General features: G+C 40.7%; 1 long non-coding RNA gene across 2 annotated transcripts in view; it reads left to right on the top strand.

Moving 5' to 3' along the window:
* The window catches only part of LOC121823410 (uncharacterized), a 43,738-nt gene that overhangs the window by 13,359 nt on the left and 4,661 nt on the right, over nt 1-25,718 (top strand). For both annotated transcript variants that reach the window (XR_013045441.1, XR_013045440.1), the window contains 3 exons: nt 18,955-19,251; nt 20,641-20,716; nt 24,326-24,439. This is a non-coding gene — a long non-coding RNA (uncharacterized LOC121823410). The remainder of the gene's footprint in view (nt 1-18,954; nt 19,252-20,640; nt 20,717-24,325; nt 24,440-25,718) is intronic.

Raw genomic sequence — 25,718 nt, forward strand, 5'->3', positions numbered from 1 at the left:
AAGAGCAGGAGAGGGCTTCTTGCTCTCTTCTATTCCTCAAGCTCCACATGCAAATACCGTGTGGCTGACCACTGTGCTAATCACACAATACATTTTGCCCTCCCTTTCCTCCAGAAGCACACACATCCTAAAACCATACCCATTAGTGTCTATGGTGATCATCCATATTACCAACTGCATCTGACTGGTATGTTCAAATCCCAGCTAACAGTCTGTCAGGACACAGTATACTCTGGTGTTACTTTTAGGATTTAATCTTTGGATGACCATTTCTACTTGGATGATTTCTAATACTGGCTGAGAAGCTAGACTAATATTACTTCCACTTAGAACATTTCAAATCTCAGAGGTGTTTGTGTTCTTAGGTATGTTGGTTTGTCACAGAGAATGGTTCTAGTGAACTATGAAATACAGCTTGGGACCAGGATTGCTTGACAATGTGATACAAATATTGGAAGTACAGCCATGAATGTTGTTGTGGGACCCATTCCTCTCCTGTTCTTGGTAATCCTTAAAAAGGGTTGTAACCTACTGTGCTTTTGGCTGGGGTCAGGACCTGCTGCTCTTACAATCCACTCTATCAGTTTCTGCGCTCTCCTGCTTTCCTTCAAATATCTTCTCCACCAAGTCGTGGCTCATCCAAACACTTACATGAATGAAAAATTCACCTGCCTCAAAGAGTGGAGCTGAAAATAATGAACAGGATTTGCGTGTTCTTCTTGGGGAATGACAGAGTAGAATCTAGAGTCAAGACCTCATGAGTCTGGCATGGAGAATCCTTCCAACTTCTGGTGCAAGGCCAGTGTACTAGTGTGCCCCATTTCCTAGCACAGGTCCACTGGTGGGTAGGACTTGCTTCTTTACACCTGACCTTGTTTGGAACAGCGTCAGTGCTCATCTCTTTAGTGAGTGAGTGAATGCACAACCAGAAAAATAAACTATTGTTTTGCTCTAGGTTAAGCAGGAATGAAATGTTGCTTGACATTTTTCAACAGATTATGTTTCTGTCATGTAGACAGAATCTGAAGGTCAGCCCTGTGGGTTTTCTGTGAAGAGAAAAGAACAGAGTGGAGACTTAATGTTTACATCACCTTGCCATGTTTATTCCACCTGAATTAATATGCCCTTCAAAACAGTGAAGGGTCTAGCTCATTATATTCATTGTTAACTAATTTGGCTGCAGCAAATTTGTTATTTTCCTTATTACAAATGGGAGTAATTTATAATATATTGTGAGTTGAATGTGTGCTGGCTCTCTTTTCTATGGTGTGATATTTTTCCTTTCAATGTTTTAAACCCTGAGATCTAATTTAAACAATGGTAGAAGATACATTTTGGATAAATTCCTAAGAACTATTTGAAAAGAATAAAAGATGTATAAAACCTGTTTTTTTCCCTCTCGAATCAATATGCAAACTGATTGATTATGTTATACAAAATTGAATTTCTTCATGAACAGAGACAATTTACAAAGATATTTATTTTATTTCATGGATATGAGTGTTTTGCCTACACATATGTCTGTGTACCAAGTGTGTGTGTGTCTGGTACTCACAGAGATCAGAAGAGGGCATCGGATTCTCTGGCTCTGGAGTGACAGTTGACTGTCATTCACACATTGGTACTGGGAACTGAATCAGGTCCTTTGTAAGAACAGCCAATGTTCTCAACGACTGAGCCATCTCTCCAGCCCTCAACCCCAAATCTCCACAGCAATGCTGGGCATCAAAGTCTGTGAACATGAGTTTAACAGGCACAGCAGAATTACATTAAAGTAGTCCCAGGAATGGATACTTCACATCAGAAACTTGGAAGGCTACCCAAGAGTCTGATGGATTGTCAGCATCTAAAACATTTATTTTTAGTTTAGTTTTGTTTGGCTTGCACACACACATGTGGAGGTCAGAGGACTACTTGTAGAAACTAGTTATCTTCTACCACATTGGTCCCTGGAAATGAACTCTGGTTTTCAGGTTGGTGGTAGCTGCCTTTACCTGCTGAATCATCTGGCCAGTCCACAAAAGTGTAGAATTTACATAAAATATTTCTTGACTATTTCTGGAAGCTCCAATAAGTATCATGATGAAAATGCCCATAGATCACTGAGCAACCTGGCTACCAGGATGCCCCTGAGATAGCCAGCCTGGCTTCATTGTCACCTGTTCCCTAGCTCAATTCTTTTTTACACACCTGGGAGGTGCCTCTGCCACTCCTGATTCCTTATTCCAATACCACCATATTCCAAAGTTCAAGGTAAGGGCGGATGTGTCCATGATTTCCCATGCTTAGGGTGTGGGTTGAGGGCAAGGTCCTTAGGAGTGTTTCCATTTCCTTGAGTCACCTAAGATAAACCCACTGCTTTAGTCCTGTGAGGTATCCCCTTCACCCACCTCTTCTGACCAAACTGTGGCCGGAGGCTAACACACTGACAAACCTTTCCAGTATCATCTTTCTAAAAATGTCCCTTCTGCACAAAAACTCCTCATTACCAAATATTTTAAAGAGAAAAGCTTTAACTTTTGCACATAACTAGAATCCCCTGTGTATGTGTGTTTGTACAATTGTGTAAGTGTTTGTATATGTGTGTTGTTTTACAAGCAGATTGCAGCAGGCACCTCAAAGTGAGCAGCAGACACTTCCATTTCTTTGATGCGGGTGTTAAGTCTTTTAATCTTGAGAAAGGAAGGTATAGTGCACAGTACCAGTGTCACTCAGCATTATCAGTGACAAGAGGACAATGTGTGTGCTGTTCTCCAATTAAAGGGACTTGGGTATGCAAAAGAGAAACAAGGAGGAAGTTACCAAGGTTCCTTCATAGAAATCAGGTGTGTGCTGTTAAATATTTACAAACTAGCCTCACCTCCAATGAGGTAAACCCTTGACTCATGGTACTCTGACTGTGTAGATAGACACTCTCACTTTGGCTGATATAAGTCATCAATGTGACTTGAGTTAGCTTGCAACATTTCCAGGTATTTATCGTAAGTAGTCTGGTGGTGGCTGGTAGGAGCACATAATATTTAAAGGGAGATTCAGAGCCATGGAAATAAATGTCCACTTGCAACATTCCATCCAGGAGCAGGAGACAATTGGTTCAAGTCCAAAGGCAGTTTGGGGCCAAAGAGCTGCGCTTCCCACAAGGCTGCTCAGAGCAGAGGTCTCGGTGGGGCAGCACTGCCTCCTAGAGGATCCCTCTCCCAGGGAAGCCTGAAGGGGTGGTTTTTGTCCCCAAATTGAACTGGGGGGGGGGTCACGGTGATTATTGGATAAGGATCAAGGATAGAATACATCCTGCCAAGATCAGATGTGGCTGCACAACAGAAAGTTGTGCCGAGTTCTGCTAAAATTTCTTAGAGTTCATCAGATAATCTTCCAGGTTTGTTTGTTATTGTTGCTGTTGATTTTTCTTTTTAGGAACCTGCTTAAAATTACTTGGAAGTTAGAATTACATCCTTCTTCCTTCCTTTCTTTTTCTTTCTTTCTCTTGAATGTATAATATTTTCTTTTTGCCTGGAGTTTAATGAGTAGTCTAAGAATGAAACCCGTGGGCAAATTGAGAGCTATTTGCAGTTTGGGCTTCAAAATCTTGGCAAAAGGTATGTTCATTCAAGTTATAGGATTTGAGAGTAACATCACATACCCATGTCTGGTAGTGTCTGCAACTGTTGCAGCCTTCATGTGTGTGTAGATACCTGTGTGCAGACACTTAGAATGCTTTCAGTCTTTTAACCTGAGAATCTAAACCAGAAACACATATTGCTCATTATTGTAATTTATTATTTATTGTTTTTTTATATAGGGCATCATATTGTTTTAAAGTATTACTTATGTAAGTGAGATCTGTCCTAGTTAGCTTTATCTCTCACTTGACATAGCTTAGAGTCACGTGAGAAGGGACTCTCCATTGAGAGACTGCCCAGGTCACATCTGCCTGGAGGCATCTGTCTCTGTGTAGACATCATCTTGATTGTTAGTTGATGTAGCAGGATCCAGCCCACTGTGGGTGGCACCATGCCTCAGGTAGGTGCTCCCAGGTGGTATCAGAAAGCTAACTAAACATGGGTCTGTGAGTGAGCCAGCAAGAAACATTCATCCATGGTTACTGCTGTTCTTGCTTGGCTGTGAGCTCCTTGGTTAGAGTTCATGCTCTGTGGAGTAGCAATCATGTCTGCCCTTTTCCTTGCCCTGACTCCCCTTGATGATAGACTCTAACTTTCGAGCTGATATAAGCCTTTTCCTTCCCTAAGTTATGGCAGCAACAGAAAAGCAAACTGGAACAGGCACTATTAGGAATCATTTTAGGCTGAGTACAGCAGATGTACACCAGAAGTACTGATGCTCCATTTCAAATCTGCACGAACGATTGCTACCTGAGCTGATTATCCTGGAATCACTCAAGGGGTGATGGCGGCTTGGGGGCAGCTCACGGGACTGAGCTAGAAGCTGTGTTCCCTACTGCAAGCATTCGAACAAAAGGCATCCCAAATTCAGGTTGTCTTATATCAGCTCTTACATGTCTACAAGGGGATGGCTGAGGTGACCCACAGTTTGGGAAGACACTTCTGTTGTATTACTAGTAGGAGCCTGGATTACTCTCCTGAAAGGGGATGTGTTGAAATAGAGAAGAAGGACAAAGTGCACAGATCATGTTAGCATTCGTCAAATCACCAAATACCAGAAAATTAAAAGAACTCACTTTAGTAATGTATGTGGATGCATGTGCATGTACATATATGAAGGTATGTACTCACAAGTATATGCATGTGTATATAGGGTGCTTGTGGTGATATTTTGTTTGTATTCTAACAAAATTTGCCTGAAGATCAGAGGACAGAGACAGCCACGCAATTAAACAGAGTCAGGCTGTCGTGGCACACACCTTTAATCCCAGCATTTGGGATCTCATGCCCTTGCTCCCAGTATTTGGGAAGCCCATAGGCCTTTAATCCCAGCACTAGGAAGGCTGAGACAGGAAGTGATATGGCTGGGCAGAGAAAGGCATATAAGGCAGGGTGGGGTGGGGTGGGGGGAGACAGGAACTTATTCCTTTCAGCTGAGGACTCAGAGGAATTCTGTCTGAGTATTCATGGAGACAGGATCTTACCCTTTTGGCTGAGGAGCTGGTGAGGTGAGAAGTGGCTGTGGCATATTTCCTCTGATCTTTCAGCATTTACCCCAACATCTGACTCCCGGTTTTTATTATAAGATCAATTAGGATTTGTGCAACATCTGGCACCAAACGAGGATTTGTGTGTGAACTCCAGGAAACTAAGGCCAAAGAGTATTTCATTTCTATCCCTAGCATTGAGGAAGTTACCCATACAGAATGGAGAGCAAGACTGAGGAAATACAAAGCTATGCTAGGATAGTTCTCATATCGTAAGATGTATATAAGTCCTGTGAAAGTATAGATTCTGAGCTTGTAGATTGGGATGGAAGAAGAGGCAGTACATGTTTATTGAGTTCCTGGATGGACCAATGGTGCCAGACATACATAACCCACGGAGACCCCACAGAGCACTCTGGATACCTGCAGGCTGGGGCCAGTGTTCTCAGGACAAGAATAACTGTTCAAGAAAGAGTTGCCATTTCTTCTATTTCATCAATGCAGTGCAGGTTATTCATTTTGTTGTTTGGAACATTTGGTGATCTCTCCACGCCCCCTCCCACGGCATCACTCATCATTATAGAGGTTATTTGTATATTCTTTATGTTCATGTTTCCTGAAGTTGTAGTAAGGTGTGTAAACACTGAAGTTGATTGAGTTCCAAAGTGATTGTTCTAATCCCAAGTGTAGCCACACTGTGCTGCTGTTCCTGCTGGCCCATAAACAAAAATCACAACCCTCAGAATTTATGAAGTTTGCAATCTGAAGCATGGAACGGTATCTTGGTTTGGTTTTGATTTACAGTTCAGTGGTTGCAACTGAAGTGGAGAATATTTTTCTGGCTTTGAGTCATTTGTGTGGATGGCTGTTTGTGTCCATTGCCAATATTTCAATTCTAACAATATCTGTGTCTCAGCTGCACAGCTGCAGTCCCAAATCTTCATGTCCTTACGGTATTCATATAGAAACCTAATCCTGAATCAAACAGTGTTAAAGGCAGAGCCTTTGAGAAGTGACCATTTATAACTAGAACCCGCTAGCATGGGATTCTTGCTCCTAAAATCAGGCCTCAGAAACATAGTTTGCTCTTTTCTTCTTTTGAGGCAGAGGTGAGAAGAAGCCATCTTTGAGGCAGAGATGATGCCCTCACCAGACAAGCAATCTTCTGTATCTTGGCCTAGGACTTTTCAGTCTCCAAAACTATGGGCAATTCCCACCCTCCTTTTTTAATCAGTAGTAGCTTATCAAGCCTAAGGTGTTTTGTTCTAGCAGCCTACTGGACTGAGGCAGATTCTGTTACAACACTTCTAAAAACTGCTCTATGTTGTTTGTGCTGTGTCTTGCTCATTTTCTGTCTCTCACATACTCTGCTGTCTTTTGGTGTACAGAAATCTTAATTTTATTGGAGGTCAGTGTTAAAGAAAATGCTTCAAAGTATTTAAAGTATTAGAGATTCCAGGTACCAGGCTCTTCATATATGTGTCTACCTTGCTACAGATTTAAAAAGTATTCTTGTATGGTAAAATTTTCATTATTATGAATAGATGCTTTGTTAAATGAATAACTAAATCTTTACCTAACATGATGCTTGCATGGTTTTTCTCTTAATGTGAGGAATCCCAGGTTTTCATCAGTGAAGTCTCACTCTTTTGTATTCCCAGAATCAATACAACTTTGCCTTTTACCTAAAAACAAAACAAAACAAAATAATGATATCTTGGACCTGCTAAGTCTCTATTGAGAATTTTGGATTTTGGGTCTCTGCTCTTGAGTGACATTGTTCTGGATTCTTGCCATACCCTCCTGCACAAACCTGGTTCTGTGCCCTGGAGACTCTTCTTTTTCTCTTTTTGGAAGCGTTCATGTAACAGTGGGAAAACATGGAAAAACCCTATAAACCCTGCTGGGGCAGATGCTTTTCTGATGGAAAGATCTGAAACTTTTAATGAAAGTTCAAAAAATAAGTTAGCATGTATCTATCTATCTATCTATCTATCTATCTATCTATCTATCTATCTATCATCTATTTATTTATTCATTCATTTATTTTATCCATCCATCCATCCATCCATCCATCCATCCATCCATCCATCCATCCATCCATCTATCTATGCCTTCCTATTTCTCCTGACATCTGTTTTGAAACTTCTGGTTTTTTTTTTTCTTTTGCCTTAGTCTATGGACATAAGCTCATTCATAGTCCTCTCTCCCCCACCACTTCATCCTCTCTGGTGATTTCAATCTCTCCATTCCCTACCTTTTCATTCATGGCCTGCCATGCTGGCCCCCACTCCTTTGTGAATACTGTCATCTCTGGAAGGTTAAGTCAGCTTTCTTGAAGAGCTGGTCTTGGGGTCTGTTGGTTTTCTAGTACACCGCTGTCCCTACTTTGGTAATGTCTACATTATTTCTCTTCCCCACCTAATTTATTCTGTGTGACTCTTTTGTACTGCTCCCCAGTTGTTGGGTAATTTCTCCAGTCCATGCCCTTTTTAAGGATCTAAAGAGCTGGGATGTAGCTCAGTGATGGAATGCTTGCCAACCATGTCCAAATCCCTGTGTTTACTTCCCAGCATACAGGGAACGGTGACAAACAGCTGTGTTCCCACACTCAGGAACAGAGGCAGGAGGTCATCCTTAGCTACATAATGGGCCCTGTATGGATGTGCCAGTATTTACGTTCATTGTTACTGAATTCTCAGCATCATTTTTCATTGTGTGTGTGTGTGTGTGTGTGTGTGTGTGTGTGTGTGTGTGTGTGTGTTTTAAATCAGTATTTAGAAATGTATGTGGATTTTAATCAACTTTTTTTGGCTACCATTTTCTACTTTATCTTTATTTTTGGCACAAATTCTTTGACGTTTTGGATACTTTCTTCTGAACACATATATGACAATTGGGAAGGGAGTATGGGACTACTTGGGAGAATGTGTCCTGTGTGTTCGGGGTTCTAGGTATGCTTGCTGTTAAGTCCTGTGCTGACCTCCTTCAAGGTCTTGACTACTAGTTTCTGTCATTCTAACTTCTCAGTGATTGAGATACCCAGCTGCTGTGAGTTAATCAATACCCCATAGCTCTATCATTCTCCCTCCTTATTTTTATAAACCTGGCTGCTGGCATGACATCTTTACTGGGCTTTGGAGGTGTGGACTATTACTTTGTCACCCTAGTGTTTCCCTGGGTGGCAGTTGCTGAAGGAACCGGTGTATAAATGGACGCTCTGGGAAGGCCAAATGGATTTATTAATCTGACTTTTTGTGTAAAATGGAATACCACAGTCACAGGGTGATCTGAAAGCCTGCACGGGAATGGATTATGCCTGACAAAGCTGGCCATTAACCATAGCTTCACAATAGGCCAAGGATCTTGTAACTTCAGTACTGGACCCTCCATCAAATCGTGTTTACTATCATGGTGGGGTAGGGTTTCAGATGAAAGCAGTGGGAGTTCCAGGGTCTGGAGTCATGCCTGTTAGCTAAGTGAAAGGCATTTCACACGTTTGCTTTTATCAGTTTATTCATGCTGATAGGTGCTTTTAGAGAGAATTCACAGTTCATGAAAGGCTCTGAATGAAAGGAGCCCGGGGAACAAAGTCTTCTGTCATTTGTAGACTGTGCCTTCCATGGCATCAACAGTCCCACAAACTTCTCTGGAGTGTTTGAACACATAAATGGAGAAGAATCACGAGGAGTGTTTTCTTGTATAACTTGAGTTCATTAGATTAAATCAGCATTTGGTCTCACACATTGCTTCCAGGCACATATTTAATACAGAGGCTCATTTTATAGGAAAGTTAATGATTCTTGAAATCATTCAAGTGTGTGTAACGTTTTCAGAGACCCAGCCTTCACTTTGCTCCAGTTGAGCATCACTGTGACTCAGACATGCTCTGTGCAGAGGACTCAAACCAGCAACAGCTGCTTGAGAAGTAGAACAGTGACCCCATGTTCGCCGTTCCTCACTTAGCACAGCAATAGCCCTCCAAAATCTCTGATGCTGTATTGCTGTGTTTCAGAATTCTCCTTTCAAGTCCCCACTGCTTCTTAGTCCCACGCCCTGCAGATTTGCCATCAGACACCCTGTTTCTACCCTGGGTCCCAGAGCTACTCTTTGCCCTTGTCTTAAAAGAAACAAAAGAAAATGAAACAAAACCAAGCCCCAGCTTATTTTAGGTGCTATCATAAATGATCTCAGAGAGATCTTTGATTTAAGACCATTCTTGAATGGGCAAGAAAAAATCGTAACCTGAACTCAGCTATTTCATTGAGTGTCTCTTCACTTCCAGAAAGATTACCCATCACTGATCTGAAAATCTGTGTTCTAAACTCCATGTTTTCTCCAAAATTTTCATAATGTGTTGTAGCCAGAAGTTTTCTGCAGTCCCGCCCGGCCCCGCAGCCACTTATAAAATAATCATACAGAGTTTAATATTATTTACAAAATGTATGGCCTATGGCAGTCCTCTTGCTAGCTAGCTCTTATATCTTAAATTAACCCACTGCTATTAATCTATGTTCGCCATGCGTTCCGTGGCTTTACTGGAGTCCCATTATATGTTGTTCCTTTGGTGGCTGGCTCAAATCTCTCTAGTCTCCACCCTTGGATTTCCTGCCTGCCTCTAAGCTGCCTTGCCATAGCCCAAAGCAGCTTATTTAATAACCAATGGGAACAGCATGTATTCACAGCGTACAGAAAGACATCCCATAGCAACATGTTCTAAAAGTGTGGAAGGTTTGCCGATGTGTTTGTGCAAAAATCAAGATGCCCAACATTTGCATGAATCTGAAGTTCTCAGGGAAGCATATGCCAGTCTCATTATGAGTTTATGAACTGTCCTTGTATTTAATATATACACATAACTCCTGACAAGTCCCTGGCATTTTCATGTCTTAAATCTATCTCTGTTTTAGAAAAGTCCTATTTTATTTTTAGTAGTGCGCATATGTGTGTTTGTGTTGTAGATATGGGTGTGTGTGGGTGCAGGTGCCTGTGGAGACTAAAGGAGGGTGTCAGATCCCCTGGAGTCACAGGCAGTTATGAACTACCTGATGTGGGTTCTGGGAAGTGAACTTTGCTCCTAACCACTGAGCCATCTCTTTAGCCCCAAATCCCTTAATTTATTGATTTAAAGCGAATGAGAAGGAAATGGAAATAGTATATATGTTCATGTGGTTTGATTTATTCTTGTGTAATAGCAATGAAGTATTTTAAAACTAGTTCAGATACTTTTAAACTACAACCTTTATTGTAGGTAAACATTAGTTATTTAAAAAGTTATATGTTATCTTAAAACAGTGTAGAATTATAAGAAAAAAATTTTAAAAATTAAGCTAATTTTAATTTGTTCCACAATCAAGTCATATAACTAATATTACTGTAATTGCTTGTATTCTTTCTTTCTTGGAAATATCAACACTTTTTCTATGATTTTTTTTTCTGAGTAGAATTGTGAAACAGTGATGGAGGCATTTAATTGAAGTGCAACCCTAATTAGTTTTAACAATTAAAACCCAGAGTCAGATATTAGGGTAAAAGCTGAAAGATCAGAGAAACAGAGCAGCCAGGCACTAGAGACTTTTTACCTCTATGGAATCTCAGACTGAATTTGGGAGATCCTGTCTTTATTAATTCAAAGACTGAATGGGCAAGATCCTGTCTCTGCCTGCCTTATATTCCTACCTCTGCCTCCTGAGTGCTGGGATTACAGGCATGTACCACCACCACCAGGCTCTGTTTCTCTTTTAGACTGATTCAGTCTCGTATAGCTCAGTCTCGTATCTACTCCTGATCTTCCTGCTTTCTCCTCCCAAGTGCTGGGATCAAAGGTGTGTGCCACCACTGCCCGGCCTCTATGGTTAACTAGCAGAGCTCAGCCCTCTAATCTCCAGGCAAGCTTTATTTGTCAGAGCACAAATAAAATATCATACATTTAATGTAATAGTTACAAAACTAGCTATATAAAACAAACACACAATAAATATTTTATTTAGCTTGGTTCAGTCTTTTTAAATGTGATCCTCTTATGATTAGTTCTGTTTGGAATAATAAGAATTGCATCTAGCTTTCCTGTCTGGGTTTCTCCCATAATGCACCTAGCTTTCCCATTTGGGAATCTCCCACATACTTCAAGTTTTCCTGTACTTTCTGTCTGCAGTAATGCTGATTATTTAGTTCCACACTTCTGTGTATCTGAATTAAAATGAGGGCTGGTTCCTTCCTGGGTTGTTCCTTGTGTTTACGAAGGCAGCTGGGCTGGGGTGGGAACTCCCAGGGCAGTGTCTCTGACTTTTCATCTTTGTTCCTTCCTACGCTGTGTGTAGGACATCTCACTCGTCTCCGCAAGGAAGACCACCTTCACAAGCACACTGTTGCCACACTTTTCCCCTCCTCATCTTTGATCTCCCAATTTCCTCTCTTAATTGTTTGCAGAAGTCTCTTGCCACTGGCCAGTTTTGAATCAGTGCTGTAAGTCTCTTCCCACAGCCTCTGTTTTATGTCTAGAATTATGAGCAGATCATTAAGTTGTAAGAATGGAAACACTTCATCATAAGCATCAGCTTTACACAGATTTTCAATGTTCAACTCAGTACTTCTTTAATTTATGTTGATTTTATTTTTTTAAAACCTTCTTTCCATTCCACTTTAAGGTCTAGTTTTGCACGCCGGGGATTGCCATTTGCACACTGGGGGTTGCCATTTGCACACTGGGCATTGCCATTTGCACACTTCATATGTGATCATGCAGCTGAAAGCAAAGGGTATAAATGTTGGTAGCCATGAAAGGTTGCTGGATGTGCAGCAAACAAAATTTAAAAAAAATTCAAAATTAAACCCATAATAAACCTGAGGTGTTACTGCTGGTGCTCACCCATTTCGCACCATGAAACTTCGCTACAGCCTTGGTTCTGAACACCCAACATACACACTCCTATTGCTTATGGAGCCAATGTTTTCCTAGCACCCAGCGTACATTCAAGACTTACACACTGGGTTTGACTTGTTACCATGTGAATAACAAATTAGTGCATCTTTGGGTTATATATTTTATATATATATATATGTATGGAATGCTTGATTTAAAAATTTGCAATTTGGGTTACTGACTTGAGTTACATTAAAAAACAAAACAAAAAACGTTAACTAAGTTTTGCCTAGGATTAGGACAGCATTTCTGACAATTTATGAAATGGCCCTAAATATCTTTCTGCAACTTTGTGCAACATATTTATGCAACGAAGCCTTCTCAGCATTGACAATTATAAAAATCAAAATATCAATTAACTTTGAAAAATGGTGAGGATGCTGTTAATTTTGTCATATCAAATATTCAGCCTAAATTTAATTATGTAAAAATAAACAACCATATCTATTTATTAAAGGATAATTTTCTTTTATCCTTAATAAACAGAAAATGATGTGTACACTATGGAATTGTTTTAAAATAAACTTAAGGCTAAATTTTTAGGAATTGATTGACTAGTATATCTATTATTACTCATGTACTTGGTGTCTCAGTCAGTGTTCTGTTGCTGTGAAGATATGCTATGACCACAGCAACTCTTATAAGAGAAAGACTTAATTGGCACTTGCTTACATTCAGAGATTTAGTCCATTATCAGCATGGCAGGAAGTATGGCAGTACATAGGCAGACATGGTTCTGGAGAGGTAGCTGAGTGTTCTACATCAGAATCCATAGGCAGCAGGGAGAGACAGAGGGATCTGGATCTGGTTTGAGCACTTGAAACCCCAAAGCCCACACCAAAGACACACTTCCTCCAACAAGGCCACACCTCTTAATTGCTGTCAAGTAGTGCCGCTATCTAATGACCAACATTTAAATATATGAGCTTATGGTAGCCATTTCTACTCAAATCACCCCACTTGGGTTGCATGAGACTCTGTCATGTGAAAAAGAGTCAGGAGTGAAAGTTGTTTAAGAAGGCTTGCTTTAAATTGCACAAAAATAAAAGTTTGAATAAGAAGTATTTCAATGAAAAAGTCGGTTATGGTGCTGGAGAGATGGCTCAGCGGTTATGAGCATGGGCTGCTCTTCCAGAGGACCCAGGTTTGAGTCCCAGTACCTACAGAGCAGTTCCTAACCATCTGCAATTCCAGTTTTAGATGTCTAATGCCCTCTTCTGGCTTCTTTGGGCACAGCACACACAGGGTGCATGGGCATACATGCAGGCAGAACACTCATACACATAAAATGAAGGAAAATAAGATGTCAGCCACAGTAAATAAATAAAAATACAAAGACATACCTCACTTGGCAAGGCAGGAGCTTCAATTCTCAATTATGCCAAGTAGGAAAATGTTAGTGCAGATGCTGTGACTACAACACAAACCAGGAGCAGAGTGAGAGCTGCTGAATAAATACACTTACGTTTTCTGTGTGTGGCACACTTTCTCCATGCCCTTAAGGCCAGGATTTTTTTTTTTAATATTCTGTTTCATTCTCATCTCACAATTTTACATGCCTTAAATGAAGACATTAAATCTAACAGCCCTTTATCTTTCCATCTTACATAACAGGGAGATTTTCTTAATGGGAGGAAATAACATTTAGAACCAAGAGAGACTTGAAGTATATAAAAATGTAGGGTTTGCCTAGACAAAACTCGTGGGCATAGACCTGGGATGAGATGAGCACCTGGTATATTCAGAAAATTGCTGCTGGACTTACATCTCCCAGACCCTCCAGTGACCTGTGTGGAGGGGGAAAATCTGATCTCCCAGACTCTCCAGTGACCTATGTGGAGGGGGAAAATCTGCCAGATCCCAGGGGCAAGGCAGAGTGAGGCAGCTGATGAGCCAGTGATAACAGTAGTGGACTGATAGCACTCTTCAGAAGTGGCTTCCAGAGCTCAGCTCCTGGAGAGAATCCTGGGATCTGAGCAAATCCCAGCTCAAGTGGGGGTGGGGGTGTGGGTGGGTGGGGGTGTGGGGATGGCGCGCACCACGAGTGACTTAGAGCAGAGACTAAGGTTCCTGCCAGTGAGCTCAGTTGGGAGTTCAGAGTTAGGTGCTGTCATTTAGGGGAAGGAAAACAAATGGGATTTTTCTTTTTGGGAGACAACTTATTGATCGTTGCAGTGTATTAACCACACATTCCTGTGTATCTTCTCTGTGAGTTGTATCTTCCTGTAAGATGCAGTGCTCCTGATAGCTATTAAACAAAATTGCCAGAATCCACTGGTGTAATTACAGAAATACTCACCTCCAGGGTTTCTGTATGGAACAATAAGGGTCATGCTACAATGCTCTTCCTTGCTACAAATATCAGATGTAATGTGGATTGAAGGGCAAGAGCTTGGCTGTTAACTCAATTGTCTGAGAATACCCTGGTTCTTTGTGCTCAGCCTGAATAGGTGAGATAAACACATTCTAAGTAATTTATAGAAGAGAAGTGACTCCTGTGATTTGAGATGTTGGGAAGAAAAACAAAATGATGAGTAGGTAATGTAGGCGAATTTCTAAGCAAGTCTTATTAAATGAAAAACATGGAGCCAAATATAGGGGTGAAAGTCTTAGAGATCAGGGAAATAGGAATAGCCACCAGCCAACCTTCCCTCACCACGCACGCAGCAGCTTCCAAAAGCGAGTTACTTCCTGTCTACATGCGCCCTTATTGCCTTGCTGTTCTGCCCTCTCATTGGCTCTTAGCCCAGCTACCTCACTTCCTTGTCCCTGCCTGTCTGTACAGACCTCCAGGTCTCTATGGTTGATACTGGGATTAAAGGCATGTGTTACCAAGCTTGCCTCTGTTCACTAGTGTGGTCTTGAACACACAGAGACCCTGCCTGCCAAGTGATGGGATTAAGGGCTTGTGCTACCACTGCCTGACCTTTGTGTTTACTTAAAATGGCTTGCTATTTCCTCTGATCTCCAGGCAAACTTTATTTATTAACATACAAATAACATATCACCACATTTCAGCACAAATAAAATATCACCACAAGGTAACAAACCCATCGTGTGGGATGAAAGCAAAGCATGCAGTATGACCTGTGTCCTTAAGAACAAGGACACAGTCACTTTGGACAATTCTGGGGGCAGCAGCTATGAGACAGAGCCGTTTGTTCTCTGAGGGACTTACAGACCCTCCTGCCAGTTGTTGCCAGGGAAGGAGCTTCCTGACTTCCTAGGTGACCTTAGTATCTGGATATGGAGAGATGATTACAATATGTCCTCTGTATCCACTCCTGAGAGCTCAACATGTTGCTCCAGGCCTGGGAGGTTTAACACCAGCAAGGAACAATGTAGCCAGTCAATCATGATTGTCTGTGTGCCACTGTGACTCCACAGGATGGAACTGGGCTCACGAGTCACCTGACTGATGCTTCTCCTGCTGCACCGGCTCTCTCCTCTTCCGTTTCAGCCGGGTCACTGGTGATCCCATTTGGGGGGCTTTTCTTTCGTGCAGTTTCTAAAACCCTTTGTGTGAAGCACCAAGTCTGGCACAGCTTGGTCCTGGAAACCTGACTGAGGTGACAAGGGAACGAAGAAAGGACAGACACACAGACATGTACAGAAAAGCTGGGGTAGTGTGGAGCAGGCGTGCTCTGATGGAGAGGCACCGACTGTAACAAGCTGGTACCCCAGAGCATTTGTTATGTGTAGCACAAGGGGGTAGCTAGTCTCAGTAGGAGTTTAGTATCAGGCTGTAAACATCTGGGAGGAGGAAGCTGTGGTCAGCCAGTGCTTTCTGTACACTCTGTCAACATTTGCACATGGGCCAGAGGAAGGTTTTGCTAATTCCCTGAGCCTGATCCAGGGAAGGCTTTGTCAGTTCCTGTGGGTCTGAGGCATTGGTTCTTGTCAATATTACACATCACTTAGGACTTCATCTGCTCCGTACATATTTACTCAGGGCTCCCTCTATTCTCCATGGTAAAGTTTCTTCCATTTGCAATCCGTACTCATTGCTACTTGTTTCACAGAGCACTGAAATGTTCCATCATTCAGCCTGCATTCCTGCTCCCGTGGGTCTGATGGTTCTCGTTTCCTGAGACAATGTTGGAGATAGACTCAGAACAGACACAACACTTACAGAGCTTCTCCAGGGTGCCTGCCCTGGAAGCAGGGAGGAGGAACTTCCATCTTTCTTCACAGCATGTTCCATGGAACATAATCAGAAAGTAAATACTAAAATGTCCACCCAGAGTGAGTGGAGAGATGGCTTAGCAGTTAAGAGCATTTGCTACTTTTGCAGAGGACCTGGGTTCAGATCCCAGTTCTCAGCGTGGGTTGTTCACAATTGCCTGTATCTCCAGCTCCAACATCCTTTTCTGGTTTCCAGGTACCCACATGCATGTGTGCTTACAGCCAGCCAGCCAGCCAACTGCACACACACACACACACACACACACACACACACACACACACACACACACATCTTTTAAAAAGGGACACTCATTTTTTTCTCTGTAACTGGATTATAAAGTGTTATCTACCCCTCCCCTACTTTTTGCAGAATCAGATGTTTATAAGATGATTGAATATGTTTATCCAAAACTTTGTGAAAATCATTTTTGAAGAGTAGCCAAATTAGTCAACTTGTAAAGAACTTCCAAAAGTTTATAGTCTGGGGATATGACTCAGTAGTAAAGTGCCTCCCTAGCCTGGACAAGACCCTGGGTTCCATTCTCAGCATCATAAACAACAGCAAAAATCAAGACCCATAAACAAACAAAATATAAAGACCATCTTTAATCAATACATGGCTATATTCTAGAGCATTGCAGGAAGGCTGTTGAGAAAGTATTTTTCTCTAAAAGTTCCGTGTCTGTTGGCTGTCTCTATGATTTATCCCACTAGGAAACCTTGACAGTGTTCCCAAGTAAACTCTGGTGCAGGTGCACCCATCTGAATGGGTCTAAGATTTTTTTCCCTTATTGGTTTGTCTGACTGGTCAAAGAAAAGTCGTCCCTAACCCAACAATCACTCATGCCAATTTCAAAGCGGAGTCTTCTGCATGCCTGGGTTGGGGTAGTAGGCTAGGGTAAGAAGGATGAAGAAGAGGGTAGGACCTGTGTGTGTCCTGGGCCACCGTCCTCTGAAGAACATTACCACTCTCCTCCCTCACTCAGCCAGTGCTTTGATGCTCACATTTCTGTTTTCCCCTCTCCTCCCCTCCCCTCCCTCTCCTCTCCTCCCCCTTCCCTCCCCTCCCCTCCCTCCCCTCCCCTACCTTCCCCCTTCTCCCCCTTCCCTCCCCTCCCCTCCCTCCCTCTTCGCCCCCTTCCCTCCCCTCCCCTCCCCCCTCTCCTCCCTCCCTTGCCCTCCCTCCCCTCTTTATTTTGTAATATCTACAGGTGTGTGCTTAGAGTTTGAAGGGATTTCTTTGTGCAGATCCAGGTTGAAATTCTTCAGTCAGTCAGCTCCCTTCTTCCTCCCTCAAAGGCGGCCTTGTTCATGGCGGAATTTCTGAGGTTTTAATTTTGATGCATTTTCTTTTTTTCTTCTCAACTGGACTCCGGGAACACCATGGGAGGCAAAGCGTTTGGTATAGGCTTCATTTCTCTGGACAGCAGTGGGATTGGTCAGGTGCCCTGAACCCTGGGGCTCTTGCGTTTCTCCGGCCTTTTGAGGATAGTGCTGGCAACTGTGTTGACTCTTCCAAAGGCACGTGGTGGTCTTTGAACTTGGAGACAGTGTCTCCTTCTGGAGCAAGAGGCAGCTTGTCAGCGGTCCTCCACGTGTTCTGTTCAGGTTCTGTTCAGTGAGTGACTGAGTTTAGACACAGGGGCTCCGGGTAGGGAAAAGTCTGGAAAAAGGCTTCACTGAAGCTTTTGCAGTCACATAGCTCTAGGCTTTCTGGCGCCTTCATTACAAGAAATTGTACAACTTTATTAACTTATTTTTCTTAAAGCTGGTGATTATTCATGCAAGTGTGCTAGAGCAAGCCCTTGGCTGGAGGACATCCTAGGAACAACGGACTCAGGAGGGTCTACTCCTGCAGAGTTTTCTGTTTCAGAAACATCAGCTACTTTTCTCCAAATCCCACAATATGCTCATTGTCTTCCTTGGCTCTGGAAGCCAGGGAGGGAAGGATTTTCTTTCTGTTTATATCCTAGGAGGAAGTTCTAAATGTTTCCTTTCTTCATCCTTGCATGTAAATAAGTTTCTTAATTCTCATATTTGTGTAAAGAAAGCAAAGGAAGTTGAATCGGAAATACACATAATCCAGGCCTTTAAAAATACTCAAAATGCTTTTTTTTTTTTTTTTTTAATTTTTTTGCGCTGCTCATTTTAAAACAGGAAAATGGCATGGCTTTTACTAGGTGCTTAAATTAAAACATGAAGAACTTAGAAAAGTAGTTGTAATATGATTTGTGGAGGCCTGAGACGTGTAGCTGTGGGGACATGGTCAGCTTCTTTATTCTTTATTAACTTCAGGTATAGCGACCAGCTTCTTCCACCCCACTTTCCTGCTGTGTTCATAAACTTGCTAAAGCTGGGGGTGTGGCCTCCGGATTAGTTTCTGAGTGTGAAGAGAAACAGAAGCTCTGTTTAACCCCATGGTTTTGTGCCAGGGTGGCAGCTCCTGAGGATGCCTGTCACCCCTGTCACCATGGAATTTTTGTTTCCAATTATAATGATCCTCTAAATAATTTGAAAGAACAATAATTAGATGTGGGTTTATTTTTCCCTCGCTGTGTGGTCTTATCCTGTAGACTTTTAATTTAATCGAGTTAAGTTATTTCTAAGCTCCTAATTTGTACATTTTCTGCACTGAAATACTAACACCCTGTTGACCTAATTCTGTAACTTTTGCCGTCCCCCACTGGTTTATCTACCGTCAAGTCATTTCTTTTTTCCTTCTGTCATTTTCTCTGCACAGCCGATCTCATCCCGGGACCACCCATCTGGAGGGAGGGCTTCGGATCTCCTGTTTCATCACACAGTCTTCCAAAGTCATTGGACATCTAATTGTTAAGTCACCTGATATTAAGCCTGCCTCATTAATTGATCTGTTCAAATAGACTTAAATGAACCCTAGCGTGACCTCTATACATCCCAAAGTTCATTCAGCCGTTTGTTTGTTTTACACCTGTCAGTGGGAGCTCCTATGGGAAGGATGGCTGAGTTCATCAACTGGTCAGAGCCAATCTGTGACAAAGCGGATCTCCGGACAGAGGTAGACGCATCTACGAAAGGACATGTGAAAACAAGGATGGGCATCTGTGACCATTTGTGTGCCTGTCACTTGAGGCTTTCCGTGGGACTGCTCATGGCACACGTGCTGCTGGATACAGAGACAAAGAATACATCATTGCTTTGTGTCTGGCCAAAAGGGGCTTCAGTGTTGGCTGCCCTCAATGTGTGGCTGCTAAATAATGTCAAATACAAGAATAACATGTATGAAGTTTACAAATGGAGCGAGTGCAATGACCATAAAAGTATTATTTTAACAGCTTTGCGGAACACACAAGTTACCATCACATTCACCATTTAAAATACACACTTCAATGGTTTTCAATGACTTAGAGATGTGTGATAATCAGAACCATATCTTAATTTTTAGGACATTTTTATCACTCAAAAAAGCAACTTGAAATACTTAGCCTTGTTCCAATCCCCTTCCCCAAGCGTTTGGGGGCCTCTGATCTCTATCTCTGTAGATTTCTCTCTCTTAGACCATTCACTTACAGGGAATTAGACTCCATGTGGTCTGAGGCACTTTATTTCAAAGTTCGTCTTTGTTGTAGCATGCAATAATACATCATACACATTTTACTTCTAAAAGACCATGAATGGTCATAGCACATTTCACCACTTTTCAGCTGATGGACACTGAGATTGTCACTTGTTTTTGACTACACTATTTTTAAACAGTACTTAGAGATCAAATATTAAAATGATGAAAGAAGTTATAGACTGAGGGGTCTCCCAGTGAGGCAATATATTTATTTTCTTTCTCATGCTAAATGTAGTATCTTTGCATGATCATGCTTAAACTTTTTACTTCAGAAGCTTGGTTTGCCTTCCAGATCAGTACATAAAATATTTCTCATTGTTTGATTTTTAAAAAAAAAACTATTGAGATATAACTGACATGCAACAAACTGTACATACTTTTAATTTTGAGATTATAATTATGACCTTTATCCACTCTCTTTCCTCTCTCCAACCTCCTCCTATATTCACTCCCGACTCTCCTTCAAATTCATGGCCTTCTTTTTTCACTAGTTGTTGCTGCATGCATAAATGTATGTGTATAACATATATTCCTAACATTACCTGTTTAGTCTGTAAAATTTTACTTGTATGTATGCTTTCACGGCTGAATGTTTGGCACTAGATAACCCTAGGGAAGGCCATCCCTCTGGCTCCCAGCTTTCCTCAATTGCCTGTAGTTCTTTGTGTAGGGTCGAGACCTCATGGACTTGATAAATATACAACTTGATAAGTGTATGCATATGTATATACACATGGAAATATCACCCCTGCGGCAATATGAGCATGTCCACCACCCCAAAGCTTTCTCCTGCCCTTTTCTGAATTCATCTCTCATTACTGTTCTCAGGGACCACTCATCAGCTCTGTGTCACTGAATACTGGCTTGCGTTTCCTGAAATTTTATACAAATGGAGTTATGCCACGTATGTATTTAATTTTGTCTGGCTTCTTTCATGAAGTATAATATTTTGAAACCGGGGTGTAGTGCTGTGTATCAGTCATTTGTTCCTTCATTGTTATGTGCCATAGTCTATGTGGATGCGCCTTAATTTGTTTACTCCTTCACCTGTGACAAGCATTTGAATTAGGTTCAGTGTTTAGTTGTTAAAAATGAAGCTGCATTAACACTAGGGTACATCTCCTGTTTGGAAAAGCTCAACCCTTTCTCCAGGAAACATCTAAGAGTTAAACAGCCTGGTTTTATGTCTGGTTCACATTTGCTCACACAAGGAATTGCTAGGTTGCTTTCACAGTTGCATCATTTTCTACTCCTGTGGTAGTGTGAAGAATTCCAGGTCACCACTACCTCCCCTCACTTTGATCGGTCAGTTAATTTTAAATATTCTTGATACTTAGGCAGGAGAGATTATATTAGGATATTGAAGTAGCACAGTAGCTGACGAGACTTTTTGAGGACATTTTTTTTAACGCTGCTTGGCACAATGTAATGCCTTTTCAAATATTTTGGTGGATTTTATTTGGTAAAACCTTATTTAAAATCCTGGCATGTGTATTCATGAGCTATGTTGGAATGTAGCTTTATTTCCATAGAATGTTTTTTATAGTTTTGCTGTGGAGTAATTCTGGACAGAGAGATTCCAGGTTCTAGATTCCCCCAAGGATCCAAACCAATAGGTTAATTTGAGATGTTTGATTTGGTTACCAAATGTTTAGAAATTCACCAAACACTGGTCTATTATTGATTTTCAAGCTAATTTCATTATGTTCAGAGAAAGAGTGTGATTTGAATCTTTTTAAGTATATGAGAGGTGTTTTATGGAAAGTTTGGTGAATATTCATCTTGGTAAATATTTTGCAACCAGTTAAGATGACTGTGCATTCTTTTGTTGGGTAGAGGGTTGTATAAATGTTCAAAATGGTTGAAAATAAATAGTAAATGATATACAACCTTAATTATTTAGATGCAATTTCCTACCAGTTACTGAGATAGTATTAAAATCTCTCAATAGAGATGCATTCATCGTTATATATTTATTCTCATGTACTTTAAGCTCTGTTATTGTGTGTATACACACTGAATTTTGATTACAATCTGCTTTGTTGTTTTCTCATGTCTCATTATTTAGGAAGTTTTGTAGGTTGGAAGTTTTCACTATAGTTTTAAAAGGTAATTATTTCTTTAAGATTTTCTTCCATCCTCCCTTTCTTATGCTCCATCTCCCTCAATAACTTCTCTCATACATATATTGGATCATATGACATCATCCCATAGCTCATTGATGCAATTATGTGCTTTTGGATTCCTCTTTATCTTAGTATTTCATTTTGGATGGTTTTCATGTGTAGATGTAAGTTCAGAAATATTTCTTTTGCAGCATTTAATCACTGGCTAGTTATGTCCAGTGTACTTCACTGTTGCTCTAGGGTTCACTTTTGAGTGGCTTTTAAATCTTTAAAAAATATTTCCCATGTCTTTGTTTGAATATTGTGAACATATGGAATATTTGCTTATAATATCTGCTTTAAAGTCCTGTGCTAGTTCTAGAATCGGCATCATTTAGGGAGCCTTAAACTTTTATTTATCTATTTGTAATATTTTTCCCAGTTCTTTGCTTTTTTTCCCCTGTTACTTTTGTTCAGAAATCAGACATACATTATAAACTTTACCTTGCTCAATGGTGAATATCATTTTAAGATTCACCAGGCAGGTGTAGAACAATATTTTATTGGGGTCTTGCATTTCCTCATTACTGAGACGTTCTTCAGTCTTCTACTGTCAATCATGAGGTTTACCATTCTATAGGCATCAGTCAGGTTTTTTTGGCCCTGGGCCCATGCTTGACTCTGGTACTAACAACTGTTCTAGGTGGTTTTATGTTAGTCAGTTTTTAATTTCTATAAGAAATATCTGGCCGGGCAGTGGTGGGGCAAGCCTTTAATCCCAGCACTTGGGAGACAGAGCCAGGTAGATCTCTGTGAGTTCGAGGCCAGCCTGGTCTACAGAGCGAGATCCAGGACAGGCACCAAAACTACACAGAGAAACCCTGTCTCGAACCCCCCTCCCCCCAAAAAGAAATACCTGAGAAAATTAACTGATACAAAGCAATGCTTTGCTCTGCCTCAGAATTGTGTCCTTGATCTGTCCATCCCATTATTGGATGGGCACATTTCTTTGGGGCATCTGTCAGAGAGGTAGAATGTTCTGGCTGAATGAAATGGCCTGCCCTGTGACTGGGAAGTGAGATTTAAAGGGGAAGAGACTTGAGTCCTATAGTCTGTCCTTACCCTATCCCTCGACAGCCTGAAGACTTCCCACTACGTCTTGCCTCTAAAGGTCGTCTTACCTCCCTATTAGCACCAGCTTGGGGACTAAGCTTTTAACACAAAACATTTGGGGAAATTCCAGGTCCAAAATATCTGGGATAATTTTCCTATATCCATGGGCTGGTCAAGCCAACAAGCTAATCAATTTTAGACTCTTATTCCGCATATGTGTTTCCTGGCATCTGCTGTTTGGCCAGATATGTGCCTTATCTATTTTTACTGTTGTTGATTCAAATAGAAAAACATGCCTTTTTGCATCATCTTGGCTGGAAATGTAGGTCAACATCTAACAATTGAGTTTTATTAACTTCTGTGGACTTCTTATATTTTATACAGCTATTGACTCTTGCTAAATGACATTATTTTAATTTTTTACTGTATGTGTGTTCATGATGTGTATGTGTAGGTATGCATGCCACTGCATGTGTGCAGAAGTTAATGAACGGTTGTTCGTGATGAACTTGATCTCTTCTTCCACTTTTATGTGGGTTCTGGGCTTGAACTTAGGTTGCCAGGCATAGTCTTAATTTTGCTTCCATGCAAATATGATATTAGGTTTGAGATAACTGAAGCCAAAAATAGGTGCATTCTTGATTTTGGTGGCTACTGTTAGATGTCTGTCTACTAGCAAATATGCTAGTCTGTGTTCCCTCTAGTAATATTTTATAACAGCACACTTTTTACAGACCTTAGTAATTGTCCCCAAAGGAGAAAGCTTCAGTTTTTCAATGAAAATTTTACTTAATTTCTATTCACAATCTACTTTCCCAACAGTTTTGTGACAGTTTTAGCAACAAAATAATCACAAGGCTAAGTCTGTTTACAGAGTCGATGGCTGACTAGATTTAGAATTAGGTCTTCTGCAGGCTTTAGTTGTCTATTTTTCATATTAAAATTTCAAGAAGCGATAGGATACAGCCATAATTTCCCATCTGAAAGATGTGGTTCTTTCATTGAGTTAATTCTACTTTCTGAATTTAATGGTCAAGTTTATTTGATCCCTTCTGAAGATATGCATCTCAGAGAGTGTTTTAATCATTGCACCCTGCCCCCAAGGATCTAGGGGTATGCTATCCCAAGTGAAAACCATTATGATATTTTTGGTACTCTAGTTTATCTCAGGAAATGTTCCATAGGTTGAAAATAAAGTAATCTAGAAATGTACTTGGTACTTTTAACCTACAGAACCTCACAGCTCGGCAACACAGTGTACTGTAGAACATGGACTATTTGTCTTTATAATACAGGTTGCTCAGCATTGCTCAGCATTGCAAGGGGGAGTCTTGTTGCAGATGGATAGCCTGGGAGAAGAGCAAAACCTTTAAGATCACCTATACACCATCGATAAGGCCTCAAACAATGTGAGCTGGGTCATCATAAGTCAGCAGCTGTATAATTATGTGCATCTTTTTACTACATAGCTTTATTATCTTGTATTTTTCTCCTACAGCATGAATGTGATATATATGGGACCATATTGTAGGACCATTAAGAAGCATATTTTAAAAAGAACTTCTGAGTTGACAAGGCTTAAGCAATACTTTTTTTTTCTACAAATATACGGCTGATATAACCAAAGTTACATTCTTATTCATTTTCTTTCATATATTTGAAATATTTTCATCTTTTTCAACAGTTTTCCCCTGTTAATTCAGAAGGTATTAATGGCATTAACTGCCACATAGTAGATAAGAACAGCTGAGTGTTAAGGCAGAAAGTTTATGATAGACACCTGTCCCTTGGGATCATATGGTTATTCTTAGTTGCATTCATGAAGAGGTTTTCTTCCCTCCCTTCTTTCCTTATCCCCTTCCTTCATATTTTGTTGATTATATCCAAGGTCTTATTGTGTCTCATCCATTGGAGGTTTCATCCTCTGACCCTAGAAATCATAAAAATTGGATTATTGTGAATAGAAAAGAACCAAGAGAGCTTGGGACAGTTTTATACTTATTCTTTATCTATGCAGCTGGAACAGAAACAATCAGAAACAAAAACCATTTAGATCTCAGATCAACATAGCTTTGCTACTCCCCTAGAAGAGGGATTACTTTTTCTTTATTTTAACTCCCTTTTCAAGTCATAATTTCAACACAAAACATGGATTTACAATTAAACAATATGCGTCATAATTACTTTTCTGCATGATACAACCTAGGGAAATATCTTTGAGGAAAATTACTAAGAAATCCCCAATGTTTTCTTTTTTATGACAAAAGAGATTAGAATTCTTCAGGTAGTAGACCAAAAATAAGAATTGGGTTCATCAACGACACAAAGTAACAGTAGCATTACAGGGAATTGCTTGGGGGTGATTACAAAATGCCTGTAGCTTTCAGGAACACTTTATGATTTATCTGCCACGTCAAACAGGATAAAGGAACTAATCTAAAGCCACTTAGAGTTATATTTATAAAACTAGATGGATGAATATTTAGTAGAGGTATTCTGTGCATATATATATATATATATATATATATATATATATATATATATGCTTAATCAATGTAATTATCCATTCACCAATCGCGGCCTTGGAAAATTTTTACCTTAAGGTCAAGTGCATTTTTCATGCCATCTGTAAGAATGTTGTCAGAGAGTATATACCTAATTTTTCATGATTATTACCCTAACCTTAAA

Source organism: Peromyscus maniculatus, chromosome 17 (genome assembly GCF_049852395.1).
Source record: "Peromyscus maniculatus bairdii isolate BWxNUB_F1_BW_parent chromosome 17, HU_Pman_BW_mat_3.1, whole genome shotgun sequence".
Lineage (NCBI taxonomy): Eukaryota > Metazoa > Chordata > Mammalia > Rodentia > Cricetidae > Peromyscus > Peromyscus maniculatus.